The following is a 17,560-nucleotide window of genomic DNA, read 5'->3' as shown; positions in this document are numbered from 1 at the left end:
GTAAATTAATCCTTATTTTCCTACTTTTCATTTTCATCCTATAAGCCTCCTCCTGGTCAGGAAAAATGATTTTACTTGATGTTTGCTTTTAATTTTACAAAAATGACCTCTGCTATGTGGAAGGATGTATTTTGTCATCAAGAATGTGCATGTTTAACCCCAGTACCGGGGGTCATGCTACTTCTTACAGCAGGCATGTTATCTCAGAGTGGAAGGAGAGAATGGGGAGCCAGGATTGCATTTTGTACCCAGTGCCCTCAGCAATTTCTGGTGCATTGTAAACAGTTAAATAGGAATAACCTCTTCCTAATCTTGGAAGCAGGTTAATGGGTTTATTTAATCACTGACAAAAGAGTATATTATCTAGGTGGAAAGGAGAACAGAGAGGGGTGTGTGATCAGCTAGAATGGCAGAGGCCTAGGATTGAGGTCCTGGGCTTTTACATGCTTTGACAATGATCCTGAAAGTCACGCTTTCAAGGAGAGAGCCACATACCCTCCCTTGCCAGTGATCAGAGACATTCTCTTGCACTTAAACAAATCTGTGTTTTTAGGGAAGCTGGGTCAGTCCTGGATCCCCCAGAGTTCTGTCAGTGTCACCACTTGGCCTGAGAAACTGGGGATCACTAAGGCTTTTCAAAGTATTGTTTTCTTTCAAAGACAAAGAATCTAGGTTAAGGCTTGTAGAAGTTCCTGTAAGTAGCCAGGAGAAACACAATGTGCAAGCCTCAAGGACAGCTGTGGTCACATTCTTGGAGGTCTTTTGCATTTGAATTGTGTGGGAAATGGAGGCTGACCCCAATCCAGTATCCAACCTTTGAGAATGGATAGATGTTCTAATCAATTAATCATGTTCATAATACTAGTACTAATAAAAACAGCAGCAATAACAACACAGAAAACACCTTGAGCTTCCCACCTTTCAGTAGTCCCTTTACCTCCACAGGGGCCCCGAGTGGGTATGGGACCAAGAAGACTCATTTATTAAGAGTCTCCATTCCCCTGGCCCTGTGTGTTGGTCAGGATCCCAGCAGGATACAGGTAGCATATTCAGATTAATTTGAGGAGTATTTAGCAAGGGGAAAATTTACAAGTATGTGGGTGGGGTATGGGGAGACCCGAGGGATAGTGCCAGTGCTGAAGGGTTGGCAACAGTCAGGCTGTTAAAACCCTTGGTCTGGAAGGGGCAGGAAGAGGGAATAGTTACTGAAACCTGAGCATCCTGCAGAGAGGGTCTCTTTGAATGAAGCTGTGGCCTTTGGTGGAGGGATGAAGCCGGCCCGAGCCGACTGTGCAGGGAGGGAGTCCTGGCCTCATCCACTCCTTTTCCCTGGTGTCCAGCTGGGGCTCCCCACTGGTCACCCCCAAGCAGAAGCCAAAGTCAGCGAAGGACATGAATGCAATCCTCACAGGGCAGAGGGCAGGTAGCCAGAGGCTGGCAGTAGGATCTGCAGGGGCCAAGGAGAACAGCCAGCATGCTGGAGGTGACTGGCCAGTGTGGACTCCTCACCTGAGTCAGCCCAGTCACATCTCTCTCCCAGGAATTTAAAGGCAGGGCTGAGGATCAGCCAGAGAGTGAGGTTGGGTGACTGGAAATTATTATGATTGTAGCGTATTCAGGAACTATACTGAGTGGTCCACAGTCCACTGTGTGGACAGTAAAACAGAGACAGCCAGTGCTCAGAGAGGAAAGGAGGATGGAGATGTGCAGAAAGAAGCCCAACCCAGAGATGGGTTAATAATACACATGACAGCCATCAGGACATTTCAGGAAACTCAGTGACAGCTCCCTGGATAACTCTGTCATTACAGTAATAATTTGAATCAATAGTGTAGTAAAGCTGCCATACATTTATTTCACCCAAGAGATTAAGGGAACAATTTTATAAAGCATTCTGCAGGAAAAAACTAAATGCCCCAGATGCAGAGGGAGACTGTGTGCTTGTCACTAACCAAATGCTCTTCCTTTAATACATTTATATTTTGCTGCTTTGTTATCAGACCCTGAATTCTCACACTTAAAAGGAATCAACTAAGGGGTGCCTGGGTGGCTCAGTTGGTTGAGAGCCTGACTCGGTTTCCGCTTGGGTGGTGATCTCAGAGTCCTGAGTTCAAGCCCTGCCTTGAGCCATGTGGGGGTTCCTGCTCAGTAGGGAGTCTGCTTGAGATTCTCTCTCTCCTTCTGTCCCTCCCCCCTGCTCAGGCATGCACGTGTGCATGCCCACTGTCTTCTAAAATAAATAAATAAATCTTAAGAAAAATGGAATCAACTTACAAATTTGCTGCATTTTATCTTCGAGCCAGGGAACTCAGTGTGTGTGTGTGTGTGTGTGTGTGTGTGTTTTGTAAACATCCCAGAATGCACAATACCAGCCTCACCACCATCCACATAGCAGAAGCTTACTAAGTGCTCATGAACAGCGGCCACAATAGTTACTGTTTAAAAGAATTGTGATGGTGCGGCTTCTGAGCACAGGTGGTTTCTCCTGGTGATGAGACTTCACTTCTTTCTGTCTTCCCTTTCAGCATATTGAACCACAAATGCTGCTGTAATATCTTTGAAACGTGCATCGTGACGGTTTCATTTGCACATTGGTCTGAGGGAGATGCAGCTGGGAGCACCACAAGCACTGGAGTCAGCATTAACGTTCCAAGGCCAGATTTTCCTGTTTCCACGTTATCTAGAGGGTTCTCCGATGTACATTCAGTAGTTTGAACTTGGCCATAATTATAGTCTTATTATCCTTACCAGCTTTACTTATCTCATTATCTCCTCCCTCCTCTGTTAGAGGTCAGTAGAACATCCCTTTTATTAGCCACTTAATCCTTCTATCTAGTAGTTCAACCATGATTGATCCACTTAAGTTCCTTCTTTGTAGTTAACTTTGCTGACCTTTGAGATTCCACCCCTGGAGTCTTTTCATTGGGCACAAGCAGCCCAGTTTTCTAGATCAGAAGTTTATTATCATGAATTTTATCAGAGGGAAGTCAATTTCATCATTGGTCAATGAGCACTGCTTTATTTTTATGCTCCTTTCCCCCCCTCTACTTTTTTTGGAGGTTGGCTCTTCTCTCTGCATATATATATATATTTTTTGGACTCTTCTTTCTAAACTTTTTATAACAGTTGGAAGAGCTAAGACTGACATCTAAGAATGTCCACTTTCATAGGAAAGGGCATGACTTCATGCTCAGGCGTAGATAGGTGGGCAGAGCCTTGGTAAAGTGTGTGTGTGTGTGTGTGTGTGTGAGAGAGAGAGAGAGGGAAAGAGAGAGAGAGAGGGAGAGGAAGAGGGAGGGAGAGAGAGAGAAAGATGACACACAGGTGTGTACTGTGAACAGTCCATTTTATTAATTCGTTCAACAAATATTTATTGGACATCTCTTCACTGTGCACTGATAAAAGCACTAAATCATCCCAAACCATCATTTCCGGCTACTCCTAACCCTGTAGAACCTTTCCCAGGAGAATAAGCTCACAGTCTGTCTTTGTTTTTAACTTGTATCTTGATGATAAATTTGCAGCGTATATGCTATTGTAGAACAAACCCCATCATTTTTATTTTATCTATTTTACAATTTACAAAGATGCTTTTATAACATTTTGATAGTTCTCTCCTATTTCCAACAATGCCTGTTAGAAATTCCCTGCCTGAGAATGCCAGGGTGGGGGCAGGGAGGACAAACACTGCTGCCCTGAGAGACATGTAGGGCTCAAGGGGTATTGCTGGCTCCTGTGTAGCCCTGGTGGTGGTGGTGGTGGACTTGGAGGTGCGGAGGCACTGAGAGAATTGGAGAGATTAGGATCTCTGTGAATGGACCATGAAATATTCTGGAGTTATGGTCAGATACTGTCCTACTAAGAGAAATTCACAAGAGATACCCCTTCGCTGTAGTAGAGTCCAGTGCACCCCACCAGGCAGGGTTGGGAAAAGTGAGATTATAGTTTCTCCTGGGCGTACTGCTGAACCAGTTCTCCCAGCTTCCCCTGTGAGTAGTTAACAGGGTTAATACGGAGAGCAGCTTCCCCAGTGAGGCTGATAAAGATGCCCCTGCCAGTGGCAGTTTCATTATCGCAGACATTCAGCTGCAAGTGTTACTCGGGGACCTCAAGCCACATGGCCCTTCACTAGGTTCTGAGTGGTGGCCTCTAGCAGGCATCAGAATCCCCAGTAGTAGGGCATGTCAAAAAACACTGACATGGGAACCCTTTGTACTGTCTTTGCAACTTTTCTATAAACATTAAATTATTCTAAAATTAAAAAAACAAACAAACAAACAAAAAAACCACGACTGCCTGACCTCAGCCCCATAGCTCCTGATTCAGTGGGTATGGGGCATGGCTTGAGAGTTTGCATTCCTAACAAACTCCCAGGTCTTGCTGGTGCTGCTGATCCCAAGACCACACGCTGAGAAGTGCTGGCACGTGTTTACCCTGTTCTCCTCTTACTTATTTCTTTGGTGGCTTCATAAGGGTTAATTTCCTTGTGAGTTGGGGATGTAACCAGAAGGATATGCTTTTGGTTGGGGGAAGTTTTATTTTTATTAACTATAATTATTTAAAATCTAAGAAAATTATCATGAACAGCAGTGTGCCAACTCCCCTTTTAACAAATGTTCGCAGGTTTCCGTATCCATAGCATTAGCTACTGCTTATATATGTGATTTCCATGGCATAACTTGTATGAGAGAGGTTCTCTGATTGTCCCCCCCCATGACAGAGGAAGAGATTAAGGCCCTTAGAGACTTACAGTCTCTTACCCAAGGACCCACATCTAGCAAGCAGGATCCTAGATTTGAGCTCAGGGAGCCTGTTTTGAGGGAATCGGTGCCCTTCACCACCACGGTAAGCTGCCCCCAGAGATTTTAGAGTTTTCTTTCTTATTTTTTTTAAAAGGTGAAACATTACAGATTCAGTCAAAGTCCTGTCTGTACCCTGTCCCTGACCTCATTTCCCGTTATGCAGGTATTGACTCTCCTGGAGTTGGCTGAATTCTAGGGGGAATGCTTTTAGAGTCTTATTTGGGTCCTTTAATTGTGGAATTGCCTTGCCAATGTCTGCGAGTTTGGTCATTTTTTTTCTCTGGCCACAGAGAAAATGGCTAGACTTGGGTCCTAAGCCTTTAACAGCAACTTTCTCACCCACGGAGACATTCTCTGGTGTCCTAGAGAACGCAGAGGTCCCCCTCCCCAAGTCCCTGTGCGGAGCCTTGGGCGCTCTCTCCAAGCCTCAGCTGCTCCCATCCACTCCTCCCCACTGGTCGGCTCCATTTCACAGTCCTGGTTGTAGCGTGTTGGCCCCATTGCCTCAGGCTTGGATATGGCCTCTTCCCTGGTCTCCTCCACAGGGTGCCTCACCCATTCATTTACTAACAAACATCTATTGAGCACCTGCTCTGGGCCGTCTATTCTGAGAGGCCCCAGGGATGTAGCAGTGAGTGACAGACCAAAGGAATCCCTGCTCTTTCCGAGTGCCTAGACTCCTACTCCCCCTTGGTTCTCTCTCCCCTGCTGTTTGCCAGATTTTTCCAAGCTCTGTGCTCTGCAGTTAAAACACCAGCCTGTTGTCCCCCTACATCCAGCCCTGGTTCTCTTATCCTGCCTTCACTTCTCCAGAAAGATGCTCAGGGTATAAATTCCTCTCTGAGCGTGAGGGTAGGCATGAGCTTCAGACATTATATAAACCTGAGGTTTTCAAATTTGGTGTCTACTTAGTAGGACAACCTTGTCTTGAAGCAAAATCATAGGTGGAAGTCTGAGTTGATTGGTAGATAAGGGAGAGCCGGGAACTCCCCTCCCTCACCTGGCTCATCATTGTTTGTGTTGATTCCCAAGTCTCTGGCATGACACTTCAGGGTGCCACAGAACACAGTTTAATAACCACGCCTGCACAAGTCACATGTCCACTGAAGTTGGCACTTTAGGTATACCGCCCCACCCCCGCCCCCGCGACCCTGGTCCATTTTCCGAGGCCACTGTCTCAGCCTGCATTTAATTGATTTTTTGTCCTGTTGACCGACATCCTGGGCTGCTCATTTTGTCATTGTGTTCTTTTGTTGTTGTTGTTGTTGTACTTGTCAGGACTTATTTACTTTGAAGAAAAAGGGCTCAACCCACATATTATGAGAAATTGGCTCTGACATGTATTTCTATTCCTTTCCAGAGAAGTTTCCTTATACATTTTCTCAAAGTGTCATTAAACTCTAATAGGCTTCTCTCAATATCTCCCCTCTCCCAAGCCTGACTTAACCAAGCATTTTCTGAAAACAAGGTGACTCTTATTTAAGGATTCTGAATATATTCCAGTTCTTGGCAGTCTTAAGCACACAGCTGAATGCGTGCTAAGTCTAGCATGGATAATTACACCAGCTGTGACCTTTTAGAAACATGTATTTGGACTAAAGCAGTGTTTAGTCACTTTTGATTGACTTAGGTTTTACTTAGTTTATGTTTGGTAAACTTCAAATATTTGCTTCCATATAAGCTGGTTAAACTTCTGAAGAGGAGCACCATGTGTGGCCTGCTGGGTGGAGTGGCCTCTCTGTGATGTCAGCGATACAACAGACTGTGTAGGCTTTTGCACACTTGCGTGTGTACACACACGTGTGCACACATGATTAGAGGCAGGTGGAGTGGCGGATGACATTTGGAAGTAGCATGACACTGCCACGCACGGGGCATGAAGTCCAAAGGGCACTGGCTGTCTGGAGACAGATTCGTGCTGTTACTGCTTTAAAGACATTTCCTTGCAGCTGCCAACGTGGCAGGAGAGAGCTCTCAGACATGAGTCCCATTTGTACTCACTAGCCTAGAGTGATCTTGGACAAGCCCCTCAAAGTCTCTGAGCCTCAACATTTCCATCTGCAAAATGGGAGTGATGTGACACCCACTGCCCCTGTTGAAGAATTAGGCATTCTGCATATTAACTGCCGGCACACAGGTGGAGTTCCATAATGGTAGAAAACATCCCTATTTGGGTTTCTTGACATCTTTTCAGACTTCTGCCGAAACTCTGATTTGGGTACTCTCTTCTGCCACACCCCCTACTCTTGATTACCTGGTGTGGCAGAAGCTGCCAGAATTCTGCCCACATCCCTTTGCCCTTACCATCCCAGTAGAAGCCCTTTGGACTTCCAGCTGTGAAAAATTGCCTTTTTACTCCTGGATTTCCCTGGCCACCAGAACCCACTCCACCAGACTGGCAATCTTGAGGAATTAATGTCCTCCCCACCTCCCATGCCAGGGACAGTCCTCCCCCAGTGGTGGATGGGAGTTGGTGTATACACCTCAGCTTCCTTAGCTCTCAGTGGGGAGAGGCATATGTTCTATAATGAATGCCAGAATTTCCTGATGGGAATAGCTTCAGTTGTCTGCAGGGATAGCTGGCTTGAAAACATTCCCTTTATTGCTTCTTGAATGTCTTCAGGATATGGCAGCTAGCTTTCAGATGGTCCAAGAGAACAAGATAGAAGCAGCAATGTCTTCTACAACCTGTGTGTTTCCTATGGCCCCTGTAGCAAATGGCAAAAAACTTGGTGGCTTAAAACAACAGAAATTTATTTTCTTACAGTTCTCTAGGTCAAAAGTGCAAAATCAGTTTCACTGGGCTAAAAGCAAGGTGTCAGTTGGGCCATGTTCCCTCCAGAGGCTCCAGGGGAGATTCTTTATCTCTGACTTTTCCAGCTTCTTGAGATCATCCTCATTCCTCAGCTCATGGCTGCATCAGGTCAGCTTCTTCCTCTTTGGTGGTTAAGTCCTCTCTGCCTTCCTTTAATAAGGACCTAGTGATTACTTAGGACCTGCCAGAATAATCCAGGATAATCTCCCCATCTTGAGATCCTTAATCACATCTGTAAAGTCCCTTTTGTCATTTAAGGTAACATTCACAGGTTCTAGGGATTAGGATGTGGTCATCACTCAGCTGACCACAACCTACCCTCAGGTATCTCCTGTCATCTCCTCCACATTAGTTAGAAATGAGTCACTAGGTCCAGCACACACTCAAAGGAGGGGAATTAGGGTCCTCTTTTTTGAAAGGAGGACTATAGACATATTTTAAAACCACTAATTAGAGCAACTCCGACTAAGCCATCTTGGCACCAGCAAACAAACATATACTCCCATTTCTCATTCTTTCTCTTCCCCAAAGCTCAGTTGCTAAGAGAACTGAAGTCTTACACTGGCCTTTCTGCTCTCTCTCTCTCTGGGCTTAGTGGGTTATACCCCAACCTAGGGATACTCAGTGCATCTCATTCTCAGCTGCCCTTCCTGGGACAGAGTGCTCATAAGGACACCGAAGTAAAAATAACACACATAATCTTAAACTCCCCTGTCTGTTGCCTCTTTTGCCTTTGTGGGGGGGGGGTCATAATTCATAGGGTTGAAAAATAAATTTCAATACAAGGACTAGAGGCAGCAGGAGAAGAAAAAACTGGAATTTTACATTACTGCCACTCTTTACTCCTTTGCATTAATCAATCAGTATTTATTGAGAGCATTCTGTGTACCAGGTGCTAGAACAGCTGACACAGAGCAATGAGCATGTGGGTACAGGGCCTGCCCTCCGGGGCTTCCAGTCCTGTGTGACCTCAGACAGTGACAAAATGACCCCTCAGGTGCATTATGACCACTGGTGTCCCCCCTCCCCTCCCTCTTTCTTCTCCTCCTTTCCCCTTCTTCCTTTTTCTTCTCTTTTTCTGTGGTCCAAAAACACTGGAATCATCAAAAGTAGCCTGGAAAGGGGCCACTAGAATGCCTTTTTCTATTGGCACTATAAGCCCAAACCCACGTTAACAAGGCTCCCACAGCTCTAATTCCTGAATAGCAGAGATTGAGAAACTTACTGCAGATGAGAGCGGTATAAGGCTACCATGTCACAGAATGCACTTGGGCAGTTCCATCTGGAGCCACCACAGGAACTGACCTCCTGTTGGTCTCAGAACTGACAGAATCCTAGGGCCCCAAAGAGACCATACAGATGAGCATCGTTGAGCCACTAACTCAGTCTTGTCAGATGCCTCAGATTAGGGAAGAAGCAAGTTGGCCTGCTGGGTTTGGCTAATAGTCTTGATGAGGATCTTTAAGTCAGCAACCCTGCTAGCCTGAGTGACCCCAGACCAACCTTTGTGGCATCCACTTATCAGCCTGTGTTTGCCTCTGCTCTGACTTGTTCCTGGCTCGGGTGTTCTATGCTGATTCTGCTTGCATTTTTTTTTTTTTTTTTGGTAACAGCTTTATTGAGATATAGTTCATATACTATACAATTTGCCAACTTAAAGTGTACAATTCAATGATTTTTTTCTAATTCATTCACAAAGTGGTACAACCATCCCCACAATTAATTTTAGAACATTTTCATCCTGCTCCAAAGGAACCCCTTGCCCTTAGCTATCACACCCCTAATATTCTTATTCCTCCCTCCAGCACTAGGGAACAACTAATCTACTTTCTTTCTCTATAGATTTGCCTATTTGGACATTTAATATACATGGAATCATACAATATGTGGCCTTTTCTGTTGATTTCTTTCTCTTAGCATAATGTTCTCAAGGTTCATCTGTGTTATATCATTTATTGGTACTTCATTCCTTTTTATAGCTAAATAATATTCCATTTTATGGACATACCAGATTTTATTGATCCATTTATTGGTTGATGGCCATTTGAGTTGTTTCTACCTTTTAGTTATTATGGATAATGCTGCTAGGAATATTTATGCATGTGTTTTTGTGTGGACATTGTTTTCATTTCTCTGGGAGTGTAACTGCTGGGTCATATGGTAACTCTATGTTTACATTTCTGAGGAACTGACAAATTGTTTTCCAAAGTGGCTGCATCATTTTGCAATCCCATCAGCAATGTAGGAGGGTTCCAGCTCATTCACATCCTTGTCAACACTTTTTGTTGTCTGTCTTTTTGGTTATAGTCATCTTAGTGGGTGTAGAGAGGTATGTCATGGTGGCCCACTTGGAGTTGAGCATCTGTTGAACTTTGATTTTCCATGTGGGCACTGTCCATGTCTCCTTTGGCACCCTCTCCCTGCCTCTTGCCCTGTGTCTAGCTCATGTTAAATTCTCAGGCACCATGTGGGTTTTCCATATTTGCTATTCACACTGACACTCCATTTCATCTCCTGCTTCACAAACAAGACTTTTCATATTCTTTCCATGATCTCCTTTTACCATCTGAATACCCACCCTAACCTTTGGCTTTACGTTTCTGCCCAGGGATGGCCATTTTTTTTCTTGAAGTCCACACAAGCTGTTTAAGAGAGAATCTATTTCCAATGTCCAGAATGCATCAGAAATGCTCAATAAAGTTGCTGACGTTAGTTCGCCCAGCCCGGTATCTGGCCCAGAGGTCCTTCCTTCCAGGAAATGCTTCTTCCCTTCTCCTGGCCTTATGTATTAATTTCCTATTGCTGCTGTCACAAATTACCACAAACCTGGTAGCTTAAAATAACACAAATTTTTTCTTTAGGGTTGTGTAGGTCAGAAATCCAAGGAAGGTCTCAATGGGCTAAAATCAAGGTGTGAGCAGAGCTCTAGGAGAGAGAATCCTTTTTTTTTCTTTTTTCTTTTTTCTTTTTTCTTTTTCCACCTTCTGGAAGTCACTCTTATGCCTTGATTCTCAGCCCCTACCTCCATATTCAAAGCCAGCAATGTTACATTTCTCAGAATCTGCTTCTGTTGTCACATCTATGACCCTCCCACCTCTCTCCTGTACTTTTAAGGATCTTTGTGATTACATTGGGCCCATCTGGACAATCCAGGATAATCTCTTATTTTAAGGCTGCTGATTAACAATCTTAATTCCATCTACAACCTTACTTCTCCTTTGGAATGTAACACAACCTATACGCAGGTTCTGAGAGTTCCGATGTGGACATCACTGGGAGCCGGTGTCCCAGCTAGCATGTCTTGCTTTTCTTTCTTCCCCTCACTTTTCCCCTTCCTGCTTTCTTGCTCTCCCTCCCCTGTCCCTCCCACTTGCTCCTACCACATTTTAATAGGGGAAGAAATCGAGCAGACTGTCACTTTACCAAGTGTGCTGGCAGGTCAATAGCAGTTCTGGGGTCATTACTAAAATGCCAAAGGCCGTATGAGCCGTCTGTCAAAGTCGGCCTTGTAACTTGTAGGTCTTCCAGAGTATATTTTTAAATGGAACGTTAACTCCACAAGGCTTGTTTCTTTTTTTTTTGAGAATATTATGAATTTGCAAATTTTAGAATGCAATTCTTTCATCCTATAATCAGAACCATTCAGAAGGCAAGTTATTCAGGCATTGTGCCCAAGGAGGATACACTGCTGGGTGGCACAGTTGCTTCTTGGATCTGGGAAGAAAACTGGGAGGGAGAGTCCTTCCGTCCTCTGACCTTCACTCCAGCCTGTGAGTGAAGGCTGACGAGGTGATGTTGAAAGAACGGGTGTCAGGGCTGTAATTGGCTTAAACCTTGAGAAAGATAAACCTGGAACGTGAACAGGGGAAGGAAAAGGAAGAAATGGAATCACAAAGCAATCTACGCTTTCTTTTTCATTTTTTCTATGAATACATTTGCAAGATGACAGATGAAAACAGTCTTATTCATTCAACAAATCTTTACTTGGGATGTGCAGTTTGCAAAGAGAAATATTATGCAATCGGTATGAAGCAAGAAGATTATAAGACAAAGAAACAGAAGGTGATACATTTGCTTTCACTGAACTAATACTGGCTCAATCATACCCTGTGCACCACAAAGTGGCAAGGGCCTGGGCCGGCTCCTCGCCGAGCACAGAGCCTGCTTGTCCCTCTCCCTCTGCTCTTCCCCCCTACCCCAACCCCTGCCCACTCTCTCTCTCTCCCTCTCTCAAATAAATAAATAAAATCTTTAAAAAAAAACTAATGCCCATGTACCACCCACCATGGATTCTGATTTAATCGGTCTGGTGATAGCTGGGTTATCAGGATTTTAAAAATCACCCCAGGTGATTCTAATGTGCAGTTGAGGTAGAGAATCCCGAACCTATCACACCACCCTATTTGAATTCTCTGCAAGGCTCTTACCCTCTTAATATATACATTTTCTACTTTTCGGATTTGAATACTTGCTGTCTTCCTGTACCATAATGTAAGTTTGGTGAGACCAAAAGCTTTCTCTTGTTCACGTGCTTGTAAATAATACAACAGATACTGAATACATGAGTCAACAGTGCAAACATTTCTTTCCTTTCCTTAGTTGGTTGCCTTCCAGGATGCTCAGATTTGCTTTGGATGGTGCCTGAGCATCCTGTTTCCATCTTCCTTCCCTCTTGATTTTCTTCTTGACTCTCTGACTGGGATCCATCCCTGCCATTGCTCCATGGACTTGGAGGCCTGGACACTGACATTCGAAGCCTCACCTGGCGGGGGACGAAGGGGGGCAACAGTGGAACTTTACATTTCTCAGGTGAGTTGGGGCAGGGGTGAGGCTTAGCTTCTCAGATTCTTCAGTGGAGAATTGACAAAACAACATGCTCTCCTCAGGAGCTGAGGATGATTGTTTTTTCTGTTCTGGGTATAGGGGTTAATTGTGTGGTCTTGACCCAACTGCCTGGGTTTGGAATTTTGGCTCTGTCTCCTTCAAGTTCTGTGCCCTTGGGCAAGTTAGCTCACCTCTCTGTGCCTAATTTTCTTCGTGGGTAAAATGAGGATATTAATAATGAAATTTTTTTCACAAGGCTGTTTCTGTGAAATGAATATATGGTTTCATAGCCTAACTTAAGGGTTGTGGGTTGTGCTAAAAGAGCCACCAGCCCCAAAGTTAAGAAGGAATGTAGGGGAGAGAGGGAGAGGCAACAAGGCTGAGAAGAGTAACTGTAATGGTTAACTTACTGAGTGACCACTAGGAAGTAGGCATGGTGCTAAGTGTTTTCCATGGAAATTCCTATTAAATTTTTACAACCAGATAAGCCAGACACTATGACTATCTCCAATTTTATAGACATATGAGCCGAAATCCAAACCCTAACAAGTCTGCTTGACTTCAGAACCCAAGGTGAGATGTTTCAGCTGGGGCTTGAACCAAAGGGCATCAAGTGGAGGTAAATGCATTTCCTGGACTTAGGGGGCTGAGCTGGATGTGAGAAGCTGGGACGGCAGTGGGCCGACTTTTTGTAGAAGGTGTTGTGAGTGAACTTCAAGGAAGTGGAAAAACCAGAGAGGACCTTGCAGTCATCCATAGTGGTGCTCACCTAGGTGGAGGTGGGTATGAGCCAGAAGAGGAGGCTGCAGGAGCAGCTCTTTACCAGAGGAGGATGCCCTGAGGGCAGCGTTTATGCAAAACCTCCCCTACGAATTTCCAACTTTCTTCCTGGCTTATTTTCTCCTATCTGAGGGTCCCCCATTATCTCCCTTCTTTTCTCCCCCACTACTTCTCCAGTATAAAGACAGAACAGTCAATGTATTCATCCTTCCAGTCAATAAATACTAAGTCTATTGAGGGTCTGCTTTGGGCCAGGCAGTTGCTAGGGGTAAAACAGTGAGTACCCTCTCATTTCAGTCCTCACTACCCCCTCTCCTCACCCCAGCTGCAGATGCCTTGGTCACACAGCCCCCAGGATACCCCTGCCAGTCTCTGTGTGCTTACCTGACTGAACCTCCTGTTCCACATCAGAAACTCAGCTGGGGGCCAGGAAAATGCACAAAGGAAGAAATCACAAGCTGCAGGTAGACTCATGCCGGTTTCCCTCCTAAGACCCCCTACAGACCCATTATTAGATGAAGCTATGGACCACAGGGAGCCTATGTCTTTAAATGCTGCCCAGTTTCCTCAGAAGTGTGCCTGGCCACCCAGGATTAGGTAGGTGGAACTACAGATCAGAAAATGATTGTTTCTCTTCTCTCAAGAAAACATCCCACAGTGTGGTTTTCCTCAGAGAAAACTCTTGCTTTGTGCCCTGAGTGTTTTAGGGCAGGCTCACTCTTTTTGGAAATCACCTACTTGCATGGATTTTTGTAATAATCCCCACCTGAAAGCCCCCTCCCCATATCCCATTAGCAGCCAAATGTTTCCAAAGTGGGAATCTAGGCATGGAATCCCTGTCTCCACTCTGGCAAATCTTCCCAAGGCTCCTAGAAGGAGCAAGGAGGTCAGCACCTTTCACCTGCAGGGCCTCAGGGTTGGCCCTGCTTCTGTCTGGTCTGATTTACACCTCCCTCTGCTCTTGGGAAGCACTTTCTCCCCCTTTCTTCAGCCCATCATCCGCTCTTCCAGCTCGGCAGTTAGTTCTCACTTAGTTCCTGAATCCCCTTGCTATAGGCTCTCATCTAATTTACCCCAGCTGTGATTTCACCTGTATTAGTGTGGTTCTTTCATTAATATCTGTGTCTCCTGTGAGCACAGTAAGAGCCAGGAGCTTTTGTCACATTTTTCCTCCCTACTAGCAGAGAATTCTAGACTTCTAGCTATTTCCCAATATTCATCCATCTGTCCTACCCTAATAACTGAGCCTTGAATTCTCTCAGAGCAACAACATGCCCAGTTGAAAGACCACATTTCTCAGCCTCTCTTGCACTGAAATGGGGCCAGGTGAGAGACAGTTATGGTTATAGAGTATTGAATGAAACATGTGGGAAGTTTGTCAGATGGAATATGACCCCATGGGAGAAGGCCCTTTTGACCTTCCCATTGCTTGAGATGTGGACATGATGGCTGGAACTTGAGCAGCCGCTGTTAGACCATGAGGTGAAGCTGTAGCATGGTGGAGCATCAGGATAGAAGGAGGCTGGATCCCTGATAACCCTGGGAGTCCCCATACCAACTCTGGACTGCCTGATTTCAGGCTTCTTTTGTTTTTCCTTAAAATATCATTTTTGTTGATTCTTTCCCGTATAAGATTTATTCAAATTATATCTATTTGAAGCGGTAAGATAACAGCTACAGAACAAGCCATCCTGTAAGAAATCCATTTATAAAACTCATAAAAGCTTTTTTCTCTTTTGTATTATATTATGTACTTTCCTTTTTAAAGGAACGTATAACACAAAGGTAAACTTACTACTTTGTCTCCTCCTAATTTTGGGAGAAATATTTCCTAGTTCAAAATCCTGTACCTGATAGGAAAAAAAAAATTCTCACAGCCTGACAACTGTCCCCTGACTTGTCTCTTAAAGCATCTTCCCTCAAGTTTCTCCTCTCATAAATACCAGTTGCCATGCACACGCTTATTTCTTACTTTCTTTTTCCAAAAAGGCAAAGCTTTAACTACTGCAACTTTATGTACAAATCTACTCTTTTTTTTTTTTTTTAAGATTTTATTTATTTATTTGAGAGAGAGAGCGAAAGAGACAGACAGCACAAGCAGGGAGGAGAAGGAGGAGCAGGCTCCCTGCTCAGCCTGACACGGGGCTTGATCCCAGGACCCTGGGATCATGACCTAAGCTGAAGGCAGACACTTAACCAACTGAGCCCCCCAGGTGCCCCTGTACGGATCTACTCTTAACACAGAAACGAAAACAAGAACCACAACAAAACATGAAAACAAAACATACTCTCAAAAATCACAAACCAGCTAGAAAATATTCTGGCAGTGTTTACAAATTAATCACTGTTTTTGAAGACAGTTGTTAGGTGATGAAAATATGAGTAGACCACATACAATGCAGATAAATCCACCTCCCTGCAGAGTCTGTCCAGGTAAACTCACACCTGATGCTGTTGGACAGCTCATGTGTTGCCATTTACTTGGTTTATGTTCTCAAGGTCATTCTGTTGTAATTCCCAACTAGTAACTTTTAGACATTTCATGTGTGAGCTGTAATAGCAGCAAGTCATAGTGCAGGAAACCCCTATACATAGTGCTCAAAGTAACACTGTACTACTCAACTCTGTGTGCCTGGTGATATGATGAAAGGAAAATGACAAATGCAAGTAGAATGTGGAATGGAGCCTCTAATTAATGGACGTTCGTTAAGCCCCATTACTGGAGAAATCTTATGCATGAAGGGACTTTTCCAATGTATTAGGATTCCTTTCATTTTCAAAGCCATAAATATGGCATTACATTGCCAAAAGATATAGTAAGAAAATAAAAACAAAACACTCAGTAGCCTAGCCAGGAGAATTTGTTCATTAGACTTTGGAAAAAGTGCTTTTTGCAGCTGGCAAAGAGAATTATACAAAGCTGGAAGCAGAGGCTGCTAACCAGATGTGATCAATATGGGAAATGGGGAAAAGCTTGTATAAATGTTTCTCACACAGAAAACAACCCCACGGTGCAGTTCCAGTAGGTGCTTAACACAAAGCTCCTGCTCCCTCTTCTACCCCAATACTTCATCTTGGAGTTGTGTATCAATATTGTATATGAAGTCCAGTATGTGTGAGAGGAAGAGGATGGCAAAGGGGGCTGATGAAGAAAAAAGGAAGAGAATCTGCATGCTTGGGTTTCTTCTCAAACATCTGCCCATGCACACCTGCATAGTTTGAAGTGCTGATGCCTCTGTCTTGACCCCACTACCACTTTGCCTACAGAGGAAATCTATCTGTGGCAAGCAGCTGGGACTGTCCCTCTCTCCCCTCCCTCCCTCCCTTCCTTCCATCCTTCCTTCCCCAGGGGATATTTTCCATGGATTAAACACATATTAATTGAGTGCTCACTATGTGCCTAGCTTTGTGCCGGACACACAGTATTTCAATCTAACTTTCCCTTTTGAGTTTCTGTTTTATGAAACCTGCTCCATTCCCACAGTCCTTAGCATCCAAGGAGTGGATCTTGAAGCACTAGGATGCTAAACCTGGTACATTCCTAGTGAGAGCCAGCATGGTCATTCCCACATCTCAATAGGAAAGTCATTCTTGGGTATCACCTGCAGGATTTGCAGCTGGGACAAAGCCTCCAAGCTGAGATGCCTTCTTGAAGAGTAAATCAGGAGATACCCTGGTGTAACATTGCTTCATCTTCTAGGTTCTGACTTCTCTTGGCTGAACATACTCTACAGATGAAGGGGATAAGGGTACTGGCCAGGACTAATGCAGTACCCAATCCAGTTTCAGATTCTCTTCCTACCAGTCTCTCATCTGCTCCAATCCCGAGAAGTGGGTCCCCAGAGTGCAATATCATATGATCCTTTCCCCAGGCACAGGTGCCTGAGAAGCTCAAGGATAGAGGTGTCCGTATCTACTGCTCCTTGGGACTGCTACATCATCTGCCCTGATCGGTGAGCTCCAGGTTCTTCCTACAGAGAAAGGAGCAAGATGAAACAAGGCTTCTTGCAGAGGCTGCAAAACTTAGATCACACAGGCTTAAATACTCTGATGGGTGGAGTTTCTCTCACCCTCACCATGGCCTCTGCTTAACTACTTTGAATTAGCAAAACTGTTCCAAGTAAGCAAACAAATGAAAATGGTGATGGGTGCCACAGGAATGCTTAAATGGCAGAGAAAAGAAAAAAAGATAGAAGGAAGACTTTAAGCAATACATGAAGAAATCCTAACTAGGAAAAGAAAAGAATTCCTAAGTAAGCATTTGCTACAAATACACTATAAACTTAGAAATACATTGGGAGCAGGGAGTGGAGTGGTTTATGGAGACACGAAAATCCAC

This window comes from Phoca vitulina, unplaced genomic scaffold (assembly GCF_004348235.1).
Source record: "Phoca vitulina isolate PV1807 unplaced genomic scaffold, GSC_HSeal_1.0 scaffold56, whole genome shotgun sequence".
NCBI classification, from domain to species: Eukaryota; Metazoa; Chordata; class Mammalia; order Carnivora; family Phocidae; genus Phoca; species Phoca vitulina.
Note: the sequence above shows the minus strand (reverse complement) of the source record.